The sequence below is a fragment of the Brassica napus genome, chromosome C7, assembly GCF_020379485.1.
Source record: "Brassica napus cultivar Da-Ae chromosome C7, Da-Ae, whole genome shotgun sequence".
In the NCBI taxonomy this organism is placed as follows: Eukaryota; Viridiplantae; Streptophyta; class Magnoliopsida; order Brassicales; family Brassicaceae; genus Brassica; species Brassica napus.
The window spans coordinates 18,746,397-18,765,755 of record NC_063450.1 but is presented as its reverse complement, the minus strand read 5'-3'; the positions used below and the strand labels follow the sequence as shown (position 1 = coordinate 18,765,755).

General features: G+C 41.1%; 1 non-coding gene across 1 annotated transcript; it reads left to right on the top strand.

Annotated features, from left to right (window-relative positions):
- The first annotated feature begins 13,179 nt into the window (after positions 1-13,179).
- Positions 13,180-13,286, top strand: LOC125590806. Its single transcript, XR_007326808.1, has one exon. It is a non-coding gene; the product is annotated as a small nucleolar RNA R71 (small nucleolar RNA).
- The last annotated feature ends 6,073 nt before the right edge of the window (positions 13,287-19,359 follow it).

Sequence of the window (19,359 nt, the reverse complement as noted above, 5' to 3'; positions counted from 1 at the left end):
TTCATACAATCGGAAAAGTGTTAATTATACGGTAAGGAACAAATTTTTGACTTCATAATGAACGTAAGACACTTAATAAGGGTTATATAGGTGTTATTCAAACGGCAAAACGTTGTTTTCGGTTTAAAAACCCTATTTCCTCGGAATTTCCTCGGATTATTCCGAGGGAACTCCGAGGAAACCCTCTTCTTCCTCGGAATTTCCTCGGAATATTCCGAGGAAATTCCGACGAACTAGTGTTTGGGGTTTCAAAACGTAATTTTTTTAAAAAAACGCATCGATCGATGCGTTTTTGAACAAAAACAAATCGATCGATTACTAAGATGGACCGGGCCGTAAGATTGTGATCGATCGATGAGAGTATCCCATCGATCGATCGAGAATCTGAATTGTTCCTCGGAATGCCCTCGGAAAATCTTGTATGTTTTTTTAAAAACGCATCGATCGATGCGTTTTTGAACAAAAACAAATCGATCGATTACTAAGATGGACCGGGCCGTAAGATTGTGATCGATCGATGAGAGTATTCCATCGATCGATCGAGAATCTGAATTGTTCCTCGGAATGTCCTCGGAAAATCTTGTATGTTTTTTTAAAAACGCATCGATCGATGCGTTTTTGAACAAAAACAAATCGATCGATTACTAAGATGGCCCGGGCCGTAAGATTGTGATCGATCGATGAGAGTATCCCATCGATCGATCGACAATCTGAATTGTTCCTCGGAATTTCCTCGGAAAATCTTGTATTTTTTTAAAAACGCATCGATCGATGCGTTATAGAACAAAAACGCATCGATCGATTACCAAGATGGCCCGGGCCGTAAGAATGTGATCGATCGATGCGTTATAGAACAAAAACGCATCGATCGATGCGTGTTCGGAAAACAGAATTATAAGGCAAAACCCGACCTTTTTTGGATCTAAACCTTAGAACTCTCATCCCCTCCGATTTCCCCTATAATTCGCCCCCCTTTCTCTCTCTATAATCATCCGATTTGAACAATTTTGGGCTCTATTCCACTTGATTTTTCGAGCTCTACCTGATTCCTACACTCGTCTTCACCCTAAGACAGGTATACTCCGCGAATCTCCACATTCTGAAATCGTGTTCTTGAGCAATTTTTTGGGTTTTGTGAATTTCTTATTTCCGTGTTGATTCCTTGATCAAATATGCATGAAACAGATGTTTAAACATGGAATAGAACACAATTGTCTGTGATCAACGAGTTTGGAACATGATTTGAGATGATTTAGGGATTGAGAATTTTTTTCAATTTGGTTTTTTTTATCACAACTCGATTTCGCTTTTCATTTTCATGTTGCTTTGAGTTCTTAATTGATTATAACCATGTTGAGAGCAATGATTCTATTTTGTAGAGAATGAAGCGCACGAAAACATCAGCAAAGAAAAACACACAAGAAGAGGGTTCGTCTCAGCTGGAGAAGCAAAGGCCAAAGAAGTGGGATAAGTCTGATACCACCCACTACAACAACATGAAGAAGGTAGCCGTTCCGGCTACACAACTAGCATGTCCTGAGACGATGACAATATTGGGAATCAAAGCAGACATTGAAGGACTGTTCCAGAACATGGGTCTAGGCCAACTATGCAACCTCAACGAACCCACTTATCCGGAGTTGGTACGCCAGTTCATAGCATCCGCATACGTCACCCGTCCCGATGATAGCCATCAGGAAGGTTTTCTGGCATTCGTAGTGCAGAAAGTATACTATGAGGTATCTTTCACAGACCTCTGCGGACTATTTGGATTGAGTGCAGGGGAGAGGACATCTGGTCTTTATTGGACTTCAGAGCTGTTGAACTTCTGGGAAACGATTGGCACAGGGGTTTATAGATCTTCTCAGGCAAAGGAGTCACTTATCCGGAGCCCAGTACTGAGATATGCCACACGCCTCATTGGCTCATTGCTATACGGGACAACCACAGCCGCATCAGTCACGCAATGGGAGTTGTGCCTCCTGTACCAAGGTGTGAGGCATTTGCTACCGGCATTTGGAAACTCTACATTCCCACCTGCTACTGCCTTCAACATGGGAGCGGTGCTGGCCGCAAACTTAGCAGGATACAAGGGGAAAGTAACCAAATCCAAGAGCAATGCATGTGGATTTGGTGCAGTGATTACTCGGATCCTTAGACATGTGGGTGTAGACTGCGAGAACCAGCAGGTAGCACTGGACAGATCGAACAACATTGCTTGGAACTACCTGGATGTCATTTCTCTAGTAAGTAAGGAGTTCATAGCTGGTCCCCACTCGAGGATCCATCGGGATGGTCCTTACGTCTACGTATTCCAGGACCGAGCGAAGAAAACACTCTACTGCCACCTGCCTCAGATCGGCCTGACTGCTCTACTTTCAGAGGCTGCAGTTGAGTTCCTACCCCCTGCTACCGCACTAGTAGACAAGCCATCCTTCTTCACGCCAAAATATCAGACCAAAGGCAAGGGCGTGGTTGATGAAGAAGGACAAGATGAGGCTGCACAAGCCATTCCAGATGATTCACAACCCCATCAGCTACTCCCATCAGACTCCAGCCAGTACAAGCTGCAAGAGCTTCCACCGAACGCCACTTCGCGCCAGCAACAACATTGGAGAGATCAGAGCATAAAGACAAACAACGACATGCTACACAAGATCTGGGCTGCCATTTCACGTATCAGGCCGTGTCGTTGCCAAAAGGATGATGTAGTTCATCGGGACAACTCTCCATCCAGCTCTGGTTCGGGTTCGAGTGGTACACACAGGGTAAGAAAGAGGTCCAAGAGACCCAACGATGCAGGAACATCTGGAGCAGGAGACGAGGAGTAGGAGCTATCACCGGCTATTTTATTTTCTTTTCTATTCTAACGTTTTATGGTCTTATTTTCTGTTAATTTTGAACTGAGTTTTTTTTAGGTTTCTTAATTATGAGTTCGTATTTCTTTTACATGGTTTCTTTGTTTTATTTGGTTGTGTTTTGTGTAGCTTTTAATTCGTATTCAGCTTTGCCTTGCTAGATAAACCAAATAACTATTATCCGAGGAAAGAGGTTATATCAAGTGTTCCTCGGAATTTCCTCGGTATTTCTTAAAAAAAAAAAAATAACTTCAATGGTAGTCGGTTTCTGAGTCATCATCACAAGATGAATCTGAATCTGGATCTTTGTGAAACTCTCCAATCACTGGTTCATCCTCTACGTGAACGACGGCTTCCTCTCCAAAGTCGGTTAAATCGACTACAAGGCCAACTCCAGCTAAATCTTCTGCACTACAGTTGCCGGATGTGCTTGGTTGTAGTGGGTCTTCCAGCTCAGAACTTCCCTGAACTCGGCGTCTCGGGTTGAGTCTTGTAACAGTAACCCATGGATCATCTCTGGTCCTTACCCGGGGGTACTTGATATAACAAACCTGTAACATTTAGAAAAATTATAAATTAATACACATGATGATGAATCATTCTGAATAATTAACATTTAATTACCTGATCGGCCTGGGAAGCAAGAATGAAAGGATCATAGTATTGCAGCTTTCGCCTCGAATTTACTGATGTAACACCAAATGCATCTGTTCTCACACCTCGATCTGGGGTGTTGTCGTGCCAATCACAATAGAAAACAGTACAGCGCAATCCAACCATGCCCAAATACTTGATTTCCAAAATCTCATGTATGTGTCCGTAGTATACATCATCTCCTGATGCAGAACAAACGCCAGCATCATAAGTCGTACTCGAACGTCTCCTCTTCTGAGTTGTGAATGCATATCCTCGAGTACAAAATCTCGGATATGACTTCACAACAAAGTTTGGTCCAACGACCATCTCACGTATCCAATCGTCAAATGTTTCACCTCTGGCCAAACCAGCAGACACCTATTAATAGCACATATATATATATTATATCAATAAATGTGAATTAGTATAAATATGTGATAAAATATATTTTAATTTGTTTAAAGCACTCACATAAGTAAACATCCATCCAGTAAATTCTCTCTGCTTCATTTCTTCTAGTTCGTCCTCTGTGGCGTATCTATACTCGAACCGCTTTTCTGCCATGAAAATCCTGTATATGATGACAATAATGTAATTAATTAAGATTTAAATTTCAACTTGTTAAAATAAAAATTTGTAAGCTCATTTATTTACCTCTCATATTGAAGAACGTCTTCGCAGTTGGTGAGCAAATATGTTTGCAAATGACTGCGCTCCTGCTCAGTAAGTCGACGGTCCTTTGGTTTTCCGCTAAGTCGTCCAACGTCTGTGAAAATGTCTGGAACCGTAACATGATATGTTGCCCGTTCGCCTCTATCATCATGCCGAGCAGGTCTTCTGTTTTTGGTCTGAACTTCTGCTGGAAAGTAGTACTCGGCAAAGTTTGAAGTTTCTTCATTGATCATCTGTGCGACTATAGAACCTTCCACCCTACTTAAATTTTTCACCATCTTCTTCAAATGGAACATATACCGCTCATACAGATACATCCATCTATACTGCACAGGACCACCAAGTTCCAATTCTCTTGCCAGGTGAATAACAAGATGCTCCATAACATCAAAAATGAGGGAGGAAATATCTTCTCAAGGTTGCACTGAATCACGGCTATGTTAGTCTTCAAATTTTCAATACCTTCAAGAGTCACTGATCTCGTGCATAAATCGCGGAAGAAACCACTTATCCCTGCAATTGCTTCATGAACATTTCGTGGTAATAGTTCCTTGAAGGCGAACGGAAGGAGGCGCTGCATCATTACATGGCAATCGTGGCTTTTCAAGCCAGTAAACTTTCCTTCCTTTCTGTCGATACAGTTACGCAAATTTGATGCGTAACCGTCTGGAAATTCCACATCGTTTGAAATCCAATCAAAGAACGCATCTTTTCCCGCTGCATCAAGTCGGTATATGGGAAAAGGAGCCCTACCATTCTCATCAACATGAAGTTCTGAACGAGCACATATATCGACTAAATCCAGTCTTGACTTCAAATTATCCTTTGTTTTACCTTGAACATTAAGGATCGTGTTCATGAGATTGTCAAAAAAGTTCTTCTCAATATGCATGACATCTAAATTATGCCTTAGCAGATGATCCTCCCAGTATGGCAGATCCCAGAAAATACTTTTTTTGTGCCAGTTATGTAGTTCTCCAACAGCATCTACCGGAAAACGCTCATGTCCACCGACTTCTGGCGTCCTTTCTGCACCAAAATCTCTTAGTTGTATCTTCAAATCTTTCCCACAAATTTCCGGAGGTGGACTGTCAAACACCCTCTTGTTCTTCGTAAACAAATTCCTACTCCTACGATATGGATGATCAGGTGGTAGGAATCTCCTGTGACAGTCAAACCAACACGTTTTCCTTCCGTGCTTTAGTTGGAAAGCATCAGTGTTATCTTGACAATATGGACATGATAGCCTTCCATGCGTTGTCCATCCAGACAACATACCATATGCTGGAAAATCACTTATTGTCCACATTAGTACTGCCCGCATTTGAAAGTTTTCTTTACACGAAACATCGTATGTTTCAGCACCTTGAGCCCATAGTTGTTGCAACTCATATATTAGTGGCTGAAGAAACACATCAAGTGATCTCTTAGGATGCTCTGGTCCGGGAACGAGAATCGAGAGAAACAAAAACTCTCGTCGCAAGCACAAGTTTGGGGGGAGGTTGTATGGTGTAAGAATGACGGGCCATAGAGAATACTGTCTTCCACTCTTGCCAAACGGACTGAAACCATCAGTACATAATCCAAGGTAGACATTTCTTCTCTCATACGCAAAGTCGGGATACTTTGATTGGAAATGCTTCCACGCTTTTGCATCTGAAGGATGTCTGATCTCACCATCTGTTGAGTGCTCCGCATGCCATCTCATTGGTTGCGCTGTGCGTTCAGACAGATACAACCTCTGCAACCTTTCCGTCAAAGGTAAATACCACATCCTTTTATATGGCACTGGAACTCTTCCACTCGTATCTTTATAACGAGGCTTTCCACAAAATTTGCATGTAACCCGCTGTTCATCCGCCCTCCAATAAATCATGCAGTTGTCGCTGCATACATCTATTACCTGATACGATAAACCAAGACCAGCTACGAGTTTCTGAACCTCGTAGTATGAACCAGGAGCTACATTATCCTCGGGTAGAATACCTTTTACAAAATCAGCAATCGCATCCACACAGTCTTCAGCCAAATTATAATCTGTTTTAATGCCCATCAATCTTGTAGCAGATGATAAAGCTGAATGACCATCTCTGCAACCTTCGTACAATGGTTGCTTTCCAGCATCCAACATATCATAAAATCTCCTAGCTTCTGCATTGGGTAAATCTTCCCCTCTAAAATGATCATTTACCATCTGCTCAGTACCTACACCATAATCTACATCCGTTCTAATTGGTTCTTCTAATCTAACCGCTGGCTGAGGTTCACTAGTACTACCATGTTCATAATCAGTTTCCCCATGATGATACCAAATTTTGTAACTTCGTGTAAACCCACTCAAATATAGATGAGTCCAAACATCCCACTCTTTAATAACCTTTCTATTTTTACAATTAGAGCAAGGACATCTTAACATACCTGTTTTTGCTTCCGGTTGTCGGTGAACTAACCCCATGAATTCAGTTATACCTCGTTGGTATTCTTCCGTAAGCAATCTCGTGTTCGGATCCAAATGAGGTCGATCGATCCAAGAACGAAAATAATTTGAAGAAGACATATTTTTTATGAATCAAATTCGTGTGTAAATAGAGTAAGAGGGAGGATGAAGATATGAAGTGAATGAAGAGGAAGAGGAGTGCTTGTATTTATAGTTTAAATCCTGCCGACATACCGAGGAAATTCCGACGGACAAAACTAGTTCGTCGGAATTTCCTTGGAATTTTGTAAAATCCCCCAACGGCTCTCCAACGGCTATAATATTTCCTCGGAATTCATCGGTTTTTTCCGAGGAACACAGTTTTCCTCGGAAATTCCTCGGAATATTCCGACGGACTGTAGTTTCCTCGGAATTCCGTCGGTATATTCCGAGGATTTCATTTTCCGTCGGAATGTCCGTCAGAATATCGCTGTTTTCTTGTAGTGTTGGTGAGAGCGCATCCGAGTTGGTTCCTTATGGAGACATGTGTGACACATAGAGAGCCTCTGCTTGAACATTATCCAAAATGAAGTGGTAGTCTCACACTATGTTCTTCATCCTTGAGTGGAAAACTGGATTGGCATACATGTTCGTAGCTCCAATGCTGTTGCAGAATATCACTAGAGTAGTCTGTAAGGTGATGCCAAGATCTGTGAGAAGAGAACATACCAATTGAATCTTAGAGGTAGTGTTGGCTACATCGTGATATTCAGTTTCAGTGGATGAGCGCACAACACCCCGTTGTTTCTTATAGATACATGAGATCAGATTGGCACCTAGATACAACACTTAAGCATTAGGCGATGTATAGTCATCGACATTGCCTCCCAATCTGCGTCTGAGTAGGCATGAAGAGTCAATGGTGTATTTGCTCGAATGTATATTCCACGAGCTGCTGTGCATGCACGTTTTACAGCCTGCCAATGGAGGTCCATGGGTTTATGCTTTGAATTGAGACATATTTTTGATAGTGTAAGCTATATCCGGACGGGTAAAGGCAAGGTACTGAAGACTGCCAAGAACTGTCTTGTACTCTGTTGGCGATTCAAGTGGTGTACCAGCGTTAATTGAGAGTTTCGGAGTTGGAGACATAGAAGTGGACACCGGAAACGCTTGCAACATGTTGATGCGCGTAAGAAGATCATTCACATTTTTTTGCATCAAATGAAGTCCTTTGTTAGGTTGCCTGTATGCCGAAAAATAACTCAGCTCACCAGGATCCTGAGAAACATATAGAAAGGTTAGAAATAAAAGACGTGACCAGACCAGTGCTGCTACACGTAATGATCATGTCATCTACATATACAAAGATGTATGTGATGTCACTGCCCATGTTCTTGATGAAGAGATACGTTTCTGCAGCAGAATTAACAAATCGTTAAGTGAGAAGGTATTGCCGTAATTCTTGATACCATGTTCGTGGAGCTTTTTTCAAGGTATAAAGTACTTTGCGTAGGCGGCAATCATATTGAGGACGATCATGATCGATGAAACCCTGAGGTTGAGTGACATATACCTCATCTTTCAAAGTTCCCTGAAAAACTGCGTTATTAATATCGATTTGACGAGTAATCCATCTCTTGTTCATGGTAATCTGCAACACTGTCCGTATTGTGGTGGACTTGATTAATGGCCTAAACTTACTGTAAAACCATGTCCATATAGCTGACTGAAGCCTTTCGCGACCATTCGGACCTTGTACCTATCAAGTTCACCGTTAGGTTTATATTTCAAAGTAAGACCCACTTACAATGATGTTTATGTCGTCAATTGCCGCAACTAGCTCAGAAGTACTTGATGTTAGGAGTTTTCAAGGCTCCTAAGACAAATGTTGTAGTATAAGTGATTGTCGAACCAGTTCTGAGGGATATCAAAGCACCGAGAATGCAAGTACTCACTTAATCTAAGTGCAACCAATGATTTAGATGAGTTTTAAACTACTACGAATACTAGAAATCAATTTCAGAATGATACATTCTTGACTAAGGGAAAATAGAACTCATGGGCATAGGGATTAGACTTTGGGTGATCAAGTATCGAACTAAGGATGGCAAATAATCAATCAAACAATCGACCTTAAGCCTAGACACAATTCTAAACAAGCTCTATGTCTAGATGAATGCTCATTTGCTAACATATCTCAAACATCAAATGTCTTTGGTTGAATAATGTGAAAGCAATCATTACTACCAAGTCTATTAGCTATCTTAGCACCTTTAACAACAAATGTCTTTGACAAAGTATACTAAAAGCCTAGGAGAGTTGTCTCAGGCATTTCATCGAACACCTTTCAGGTGGGAAATGCCTATCGATTAACTTTTGAGTGGCCAACTCAGAAGATGCATTATGAATACTCTACTAGCAAGGAACAAGAATGATCTACACTAAAACATCCTAGAACTAACCTAATCACCCTTAATCTCCCTAACCCATGAATTCAACAAGAACACAAGATGAAAACAATGAAATCTGAATCAAAAGAAGTTTTACTAGTTGTTCTCCAGAAAAAAGATAATCTGCCTCCAATCGCTTACAAAAAGTACTTAACTTAGGTTTTGGCAATGTAAAACGTGCATAATGAAATGACCAAAAGTCCCTTAGAAAACATGAGTTCGATAGGCAAATAGACGCAGAACGACCTTGGCATGTCGCTCCGACCTTCGGGAGCGACCTCAGTGGGTCGCTCTGAGAGGTCGCTCCGGGCTTCGTTTTGTGTCGTCTCGCCATGGAAACGCGAGCGACCTCGGAGCGTCGCTCTGGCAAGTCGCTCCGGCCTTCGGGAGCGACCTCAGTGGGTCGCTCTGAGAGGTCGCTCCAGGCTTCGTTTTGTGTCGTCTCGCCATGGAAACGCGAGCGACCTCGGAGCGTCGCTCTGGCAAGTCGCTCTGAGAGGGGTGTCTCACGATAGAAACGCGAGCGACCTCTCCATATCGCTCTGGCCAGGTCGCTCCGGGATGTGTGTCACAGCGACTTCACGGCGTCGCTCCGGTGAGGTCGCTCTGGTGCGCTGCTCATCCGTTGATCGCTTTAAACACTTCTTTTGAGCTCCAAATGCACCCAAATGCCTCCAAGAACTCCATGTGGTACTCCAACACCTGATAAAGACTCATGTATGCAAAATGCAACCTAAACGTGGCTAAATCCTAGTCTATATGATCAAAATGCACATGGGTGAATGGATAAGACAATGGAAATATGCAAGATATCAACTCCTCCAAACTTGTTCTTTTACTTGTCCACAAGTGAACTTTCTAGAACTCATAGGGAGAGAGGTTTTAAGGTGGGGAGCTCATAGCCAAAAGAAACACAACTAGCACTCAATTCAACATCTAATCCAACCTGAGCACACTCTTTTATTACACTCTAGCTTCTCTAGGCCTATCTCAACTCCTTTTGCCCTTATACTCATCATCAAGCATCCACACATTCAAATCAACCAACTCTCACATTCATTAAGCATAAAACATTAAGTGAATTCTTGCAAATGGTCAATTGGTCCAAATCATTTGGTTGAGTAAGGGAAGACTTTTATTCAAGTGGGTCAAGAGGTTCAAAATCCATGATCTTTTAAAGTGGTTTACTCTCAAAACAAGTAGCCTTGACATTGCACATAATATATCTAAGAAAGGGATCAACTGATGCATACAATGCTCAATCTCCATTGTTCTACCCTTTTCCCAAACACATAAGTTACACAATCACTTCCCAATGTCAAACCCAACTCCCATCTCTCACCAAAAGATCCCAAGAATACTTTGCACATAAAACTCTTTTTCTTTGAAATCTATAAAGGATTTTCTCAACTTCTAAACAAATCTTAGCTCTAAACAACTTTGCTAGCCCCCTTTTCTTTCTTTTTCTCTTTTTTTTTTCGGGGGCCAAAACTTTTCATAAACTCGAGCTAGACGTTTATCTATTAATTCCAATAAGATTATCCATTTAAACACAAAGAGTCTATTCTTTTCCTTCGAACTTTTCATGCTTCCAAACCATAGTCACCACACTCACCCCCACCTATAGCTAGACAATAGAGTGCCTAATCTAGCAAGAATGAAGACCAAGCATTGTCGTTCCCAATACTCTCAACATTATGCACATGTAAAGCTTTCCGAAAAAGGCCTCACTCATCAAATAATGAAAGCTCAAAAAGAGGGAAGGGTTTTGGGAATGGTGTACCACTCGAGTTTGTCAAAAAGATTGGAATAAAGGATGTGACAACTCAAGTGTGTATATCCGTGACTCAGTACACAAGGGACCATAAGCAAGAAGCATTAAGTTCGTTCAGTTCAAACAAGGTAGTAGTTGGCTTCAAAGGTTGAGTTTCAGCAATCAACAAGTTTCAGGAAGAGTTTTTAAGGCTCGAAGCATACAAGTCTTTTTGAGAGGTGCATAAGCTACTCAGGTGCAAAGTAATGTTCTTTACAAGACATTTCAAATCATTGCTCCCAATGCAAGTAAATGCAACCTATATGTTCTAGACTCTCCTAGAAATGCAAATGATGCAAAATAAATGATTTTTTTTTTGTGTTTTTCAATTTTTTTTTATGCAAATAGGTATGCGATGCATGACTCAATGAAACAACATCAAAGAAAACATGATCAAATACTTGGTACCTCCCCCAAACTTAAATGACACAGTCTCTGTGTTGTCAAGGAGAGAGATATACCCAAAAAGAGAAAACTAATATGCAAAAACGAAATGGTATATACAAGGGAAAGTAGTGGGTTACCTTCTATGGGGAATGAGTAGAGGGAGATGCTCCCTCCCCGTCGTCCTCAGGTGGTAACTCTTCAAGGTGCTCATCAGCAGGAGTGCCCATCTCTTCAATGTAGAAGGCTTGCCCGAATACAGTTGGTTTTCTCATTTTCTCCTTGATGTCAAAGCGGAGGATGTTCTCTTTACCCAAATGGAGATCAATTGTGCCTTCCTTCACATTAACAATAGCTCCTGCTGTAGCTAAGAATGGCCTTCCTAGAATCAATGGGTCTTGAGGCTCCTCACCCATCTCAAGCACCATAAAATCTTTAGGTATCTCATACCTTCCAATCTTCACAGGGAGATCCTCTAAGATACCTACAGGGTACTTCACCGAACGATCAGCTAACACCAGAGAGAGTCTACACTTCTTGTACTGAGTGAATCCAAGCTTCTTTGCAACAGACAAAAGCATCAAGCTGACACTAGCTCCCAAATCGCATAGACCTTTCTCAAATACCATAGGTCCAAGAGCACAAGGTAGTGTGAAGCATACTGGATCCTCTAACTTCTCCGGAACATTAAGCCTCTGAATGATGGCACTGCACTCATGGGTAAGAATCATCATGCATTCGATCTCCTTCTTCTTTGCAGCTACAACATCTTTCAGGAACCTGTTGTATTGAGGAATCAACATGAAAGCATCGATGATGGGCATTGCAACCTGAGCTTCACTCATTTGCTTCTCAAACAGAGCTTTGTACTTCTCTAGCAGTTGCCTCTTGAATCTACCAGGGAATGAAAGTTTGAGTTCATAGGGAGGAGGAACAAAAGAATTCTCACTTGCTGGAGCAACAACTTCACCATCTTTCACTGTTTTCTTCTCTTCCCCAACCTTTCCTTTACCTTTTGCTTCCACAATCTTCTCCAAGATTTTATCATTGATTTTCTCATCAACAATCACCACTTCATCATCTAAGTTGATGGCCACCTCCTCACCTAGTTTCTCAGCATCCCTGGTGAGGGTTGTAGGAGGTAACTACTTACCACTCCTAAGGGTGATAGCTTTGGCCTCCTTGGGGTTTTGGTCAGATTTTCCAGGTAGAGATCCTTGCTGGCGAATCTGGTGAGTGTTCATGGAAGCAAACTGATTCTCTAAATTCTTGACTGTAGAAGCAAGATGTGAGAATTTGTTGTTGAGCTCATTGTAGCTCCCATCAATCTTGGAATGAAGGTCCTTCAACTCATAACCAACATGCTTCTCACTTCTAGTCTGAGACTATAAGATTTGTTTCAGTAAGGTATCAGTGCTGCTCTCTTGAGGAGCAGAGGAACAAGACGAGGGATTTTGCTGAGGCTGATAGCTGCCTTGCTGGTTGTTTCTAGGCGGATAACCACTCTGTTGGTTGTTGGGATAGGATTTCTGTTGGTAGTTGTTGTCTTGAAAGTTGGGCTCTTTTTTGTACCAGCTACCATTGTTGTTGATGAAACACAGCTCTTCCTGACCTTCCAAACCCTCAACCTCATGGACAACAGGTGGTGTCTCTTGGCTTGGGTTACCAACAAAGTGCTGCTGCTCTTGGGTGGCTTTATCAGCAATGAGGATGTCTATCTTATCCTGTAGAGCTTTCAACTCCTTCCTCGTCTGCTTATCATCTGTTCGACTGCCTCTGTCGTGGTCTCCATTGTAGACTGCATCACTCTTTACCATGTTGTCAACTAGCTCCTCTGCATCATCCTCAGTTCTCCCCAAGAAGAACACATTGCTAGCTGTATCCAATCTGGCCCTGTACTTAGGAAGAGCTCCCCTGTAGAATGTGCTCAGCAGGCTTTCCTTAGAGAAACCATGGTGAGGGCATTGAGCTTGGTAGCCCTTGAATCTCTCCCAGGCTTCACTGAATCCTTCCAAGCCCTTCTGTTGAAAGCTGGAGATCTCATTTCTCAGCTTAGCAGTTCTTGAAGTAGAGAAGAACTTCTCCAAGAATGCTTTCTTGCAGTCATCCCAAGTGGTGATAGAGTCGCTGGGTAGGGACTTCTCCCACTGACGTGCCTTATCCCCCAAAGAGAAAGGGAATAACTTCAGCTTTAAGGCATCCTCTGACACACCATTGGTTTTTGACAACCCACAGTAGCTGTCGAACCTGTCCAAGTGATCGAATGGGTCCCCTAAAGCCAAGCCATGATATTTTTTGTTCTCGATCACGTTGAGGAGTCCTGACTTGACCTCAAAGTTGTTGGCTGCCACAGCGGGTACTCGGATTCCCAATCTATGACCATGAATGTTGGGGCGGTCATAATTGCCAATGGTTCGAGCTGCTCGCTGTGGTGGAACGTTGTTAGCTCCATTGGCGTTCGCATCATTTTGGGGTATGTCTCCCATATCAGTATCCAATCTCTGCAAGTGAGCCTGTTGCTCTTCTTCTCTTCTCTTTCTAGCACACTCTCTCTCTAAAGCTCTGATGTCTGCTGCTCTTGGAACTAGGTTTGATGGACCTCTGCTCCGCAAGTTCATACACCTGTAGATGAAAGGGAGGTGAAGAAGGAGAATCAGTAACAAAAGAAAATAAAAATGACTTAGTCTCAAGTAAGTGACTAAATCTCAATGTTCAAATCTACTCAGAATTTGGCAACGGCGCCAATTTGATGTTAGGAGTTTTCAAGGCTCCTAAGACAAATGTTGTTGTATAAGTGATTGTCGAACCAGTTCTGAGGGATATCAAAGCACCGAGAATGCAAGTACTCACTTAATCTAAGTGCAACCAATGATTTAGATGGGTTTTAAACTACTACTAATACTATAAAGCAATTTCAGAATGATACTTTCTTGACTAAGGGAAAAGAGAACTCATGGGCATAGGGATTAGACCTTGGGTGATCAAGTATCGAACTAAGGATGGCAAATGATTAATCGAAAAATTGACCTTAAGCCTAGACACAATTCTAAACAAGCTCTATGTCTAGATGAATGCTCATTTGCTAACATATCTCAAACATCAAATGTCTTTGGTTGAATAATGTGAAAGCAATCATTACTAACAAGTCTATTAGCTATCTTAGCACCTTTAACAACAAATGTCTTTGACAAAGTATACTAAAAGCCTAGGAGAGTTGTCTCAGGCATTTCATCGAACACCTTTCGGGTGGAAAATGCCTATCGATCAACTTTTGAGTGGTCAACTCAGAAGATGCACTATGACTACTCTACTAGCAAGGAACAAGAATTATCTACACTAAAACATCCTAGAACTAACCTAATCACCCTTAATCTCCCTAACCCATGAATTCAAAAAGTGATTACTCACTAATCTCCATGATTCCTCTTAAACCCATATTGGATTTCAGATTAATCATGTAGATGAATAGATAAGAAATCAAAAAGAACACAAGATGAAAGCAATGAAATCTGAATCAAAAGAAGTTTTACTAGTTGTTCTCCAGAAAAAAGATAATTTGCCTCCAATCGCTTACAAAAAGTACTTAACTTAGGTTTTGGCAATGTAAAACGTGCATAATGAAATGACCAAAAGGCCCTTAGAAAACATGAGTTCGACAGGCAAATAGACGCGGAGCGACCTTGGCATGTCGCTCCGACAAGTCGCTCCGGCCGTCGGGAGCGACCTCAGTGGGTCGCTCTGAGAGGTCGCTCCGGGCTTCGTTTTGTGTCGTCTCGTCATGGAAACGCGAGCAACCTCGGAGCGTCACTCTGGCAAGTCGCTCCGGCCTTCGGGAGGGACCTCAGTGGGTCGCTCTGAGAGGTCGCTCCGGGCTTCGTTTTATGTTGTCTCGCCATGGAAACGCGAGCGACCTCGGAGCGTCGCTCTGGCAAGTCGCTCTGAGAGGGGTGTCTCACGATAGAAACGCGAGCGACCTCTCCATGTCGCTCTGTCCAGGTTGCTCCGGGATGTGTGTCACAGTGACTTCACGGCGTCGCTCCGGTGAGGTCGCTCTGGTGCGCTGCTCGTTCGTTGATCGCTTTAAACACTTCTTTTGAGCTCCAAATGTACCCAAATGCCTCCAAGAACTCCATGTGGTACTCCAACACCTGATAAAGACTCATGTATGCAAAATGCAACCTAATCGTGGCTAAATCCTAGTCTATATGATCAAAATGCACATAGTTGAATGGATAAGACAATGGAAATATGCAAGATATCAGTACTATTGCGTATCCGAGCATTGATCTCATCGCACATCACTTACCGCCAATTTGGATCCTGTAACGCTTCTACTACTTTTTAAGGAAATTTTGCTTTAAGGGGATTGGTTGAGATGTTAAGAGAAAGTTTGTTTTTTGGTTTGGTGATGTTATTTTTCGATCTGGTTCTCATTGGATGGTTATTTGGCTGTGGTGGTGATACCGGTTGTGATGGTAGGGAAGGTTCTCTATTTTATGTTAGTGAAACAAGAGTAGGGAAAGATGGTTGAGTTTCTATTATCGAAGATGAAATATGTGGAGATAGAGGTGGGGTTGGTCATGATGTCTGACCAGTTGCAGTTATTGGTGTCGATTGGTTTTGAAGTGTTGCAGGAGCCGCTGTTTGTGTTGCGACTGTAGACGATGGTTGAGTTGGTGAAATTTTGTGTTGCTGTTGCAGCTCAGGTTTGTGAGGATCATTGCACGAGGGAGTTACGGCAGAGCTGTAGCAAGTGTTCCGGTTAGTATTGTGCTTACGGGAGAGCCAAGGATTCCAGTCGGCTTTGTGATTGGTTCTAAGGTCATTGTTGGTTTCGTCGAAGCAAAGGGGAAGCTTTCCTCTACGAACTGAACATGTCTTGATACATATATATATGGCCAGTATATTTATCCAAACATAAGTATGCACTATGACTTAAGGAGTATCCGATAAAGACACAAGAAACATAGTGAACATAAAGTTTGTTACCCGTGTAAGGTTGTATCCACAGGAAACACAAACACCGAAAGACCCTTGGCTTGAGATAGTTAGGTGCTTGACCAAATAACTCGGCATATGGATACTCATTTTCAAGAACTGGTGTGATCATCCTGTTGATAAGTTACATAGCGGTAGAGAAACCATAGCTTCAGTAGGTTCCTGGCATCGATGCTTGATGGAGCAAAGTGAGTCCAGTCTCAACGAGGTGATGATGATTTCGTTCGAAAAAACCATTATGTTTAGGATTGTGTGGAGGGGAGGGGAGATGAGAAATACCATGCTGAGCCAGATATGACCGTAAGGCTATCAATTTACCACCAGTATCGGAGTGTCGGAGTAGAGAGTTCCAATTTTGGTTTTAAATTTACTCTCCACAAGCGCCTTGAATGTCACAAACATATCATGGCCTTGGGACCTCTGTTTCAGCGGATAAATCCAAGTGTATTGAATGTAGAGATCGACAATAACTAAGTAATATTTTTAGTTGTCAACAAAAACAATTAGAGAGGTCCACATGCCAGTCTAGAAGTACTGTAGTTGGTTGTTTGAGACAATTTTGTTTGAATAAAAAAACATCTTGTGATTTTATTAATATAACAATCCAACAGGAATAGTATTTCGGTGAAGACAAAGAAATGTGTATAAATTTTTTTGACATGAGTGCTTTTAAAATAGGTAAAGCTGAGTGGCCAAGAGGAAAGATCAGATTTTTGGGAGGGTGAGGCGAAGAGGGAGGTTGGATTGGTAATTGACTGGCAACTCATAGAACTCATTATTGGTTTTGCCTTGTAGAAATCAAACCCATGTAATAAGATCTTTCATCTGAAAATGGAAAGGAAAGAATTCAACAGAAACCTTGTTAGTGTTGCACAATTGGTAAACCGAGATCAGGTTTCGCTGAACTTTAGGCACATATAGAATATCTTTTAAAGCTAGTGAACGATTAGTAGGGAGTAAGGCAGAACCAGTGTGGATATATACTTAAGAGTTGTTAGTTTTGTAGGCGATATATACTTAAGGATATATTAGTCATTAGTTAATACCTAATACCTTGTGTAAATTCAATAAATGTATTGTATTCCTAAACATCTTGGTATGAATGGTGACCAAGGAATGACGAGGATTAATGCATTCCCTAAAATATCTCAAATGAAACAAAGACTCACACCTATTTGTTTTGTCTTCTCATGGTAAACAATATTCGTTGACACTGCAATACCATTATTAGATGAACTTAACATATCCATGGTATCAAGATAAAACCTAGCTTATTTACCAATATATTAGACAAAATGTTATTTTCTAGTGACTTCTATGAGTGTTATATATACTCAATCACATAACACGCTTTCAACTGCGTTTGAGTAGGACATTTACATCAGTTCAACACACACAATTGACTGAAAATCCTCTTTTTCATTGAACCCACTAATAAATGAGTTCGCATCAGTATTTCAAAATCCGAAATAATACCCACCGTACCTATATAAACTGCATCGTCAGAAAATCTAAAAACTCAAGAAGCAAGCAAATGATCATATATATCAATTGAACAATAAAAAGAAGATCAGTAATTAGAAGCATCCTACGATAACATTTATCAACACTTATATGATGGATGTGAGAAATATAATGCAGAAATATATGATAAAATACGACAAGTAAAAGACACAAAAATTTAATATGATTCACCAAATTATTTACATCTATAAACAAAGAAGTATATGTAGGTGGGTGACCCCTTTCCCCGAAGAGATAATGTGAAAGCTCCGGTAGTCAAGCGTCGTGTTTATCTGAGTTAGCAGCAGATTCGAACTCGGGTTTCTTAGAGTTCCACAGAATGCCTTGTGCCACCCGATCACTGACTTGTGGTTAATATCGCTGACAGATTCGTGGGCTTATATCCACTAAAAATGACTAAGCAGAATATCATTGTCCATATAGGAGTAACCTTAAACTATTTGGATTGGGGGTGTCTTCATCTCCCTGGACTCCCTGATTCCCGGACCGGGTAATGTAATACGTATGTTGTCTGATGCTACTGGGTCAGACTAGATTCAAAGCATTTAAGTTTAAGAAAGAATTACACTCAAAGGCAGTTCAACCACACATCTTTTTTCCCATTCTACGGTTCAGATTAAATCTGAAACAATTAACAAGACTTATACATTTGTCTTATTTCCTAACCATTAGATTTATTTATGTACTTTTAATATCAGTGGTCAAGATTTATTAGATTTTCTACATTCATCTTCTTCATTTTCTGTTTTCTTCTTCTTCGTCTTACTCTTTCCAAATGCTTCATTTTTTAATAAATTGAAATCTGTTTCTTTAGGTATTTTTTTTAAAGAAAACTTGTATTTAATTACTATCTCTATTACTTAATCTATCTTTTAAGATATGTCAAGTTACCTTTCTGATGGTGGTGTGACAATGGCGTATACAACGGCGACGTAAACAGTAAAGACGACATAGAAGGAACATTACCCACCATGGAGCAGACTGTGAAAATCAAGAAATTCACCCACCAGGTATTTTCATATGGGACACCACCAATAAATTAAGGTTTCTCCGCCACAACGCCTTCATATGGGACAGTGACAAGAAATTCATCCCTCAGCCGCTCCGCCACATCGCGTCCGATGGCAAATTAACCTCAAAATCTGGCGATCTTCTCCTTCCTCCATCATCAATGAGCTTCGCATAGTCACCACTGATTCCAGAAGAAGGTTGCGACTTTCCCTATGCATACATTCTCTCCATAAGAACAATCAAAGATTTTGTCTTTATGCTAAAGTTTCGATTTTTATGTGTTGTTTGTTAGATATGCTGCTTTAAGAAGGAGACTCTTGATTGATCCACATTTCTAATGAGACTTGTAGTTTGAAAGTTTGTAGTTTTACTAATAAAGTGTAGTTTTACTAATAAAGTGTACATGTTAATGTTTGAAAATCGGTGTACAGTGTGTATTTTTGTAATTTATTGTACATATGGATAGTAAAATCTATGTGTACACGTCGATGTTATTAGATGTACAAATCTTACAAACTTGCAAATTATATTATAGATTTGTGTATGTCTATTTAAGTAATGTTTGCTTCATGGCTTGATCCTTTGAATAATAAT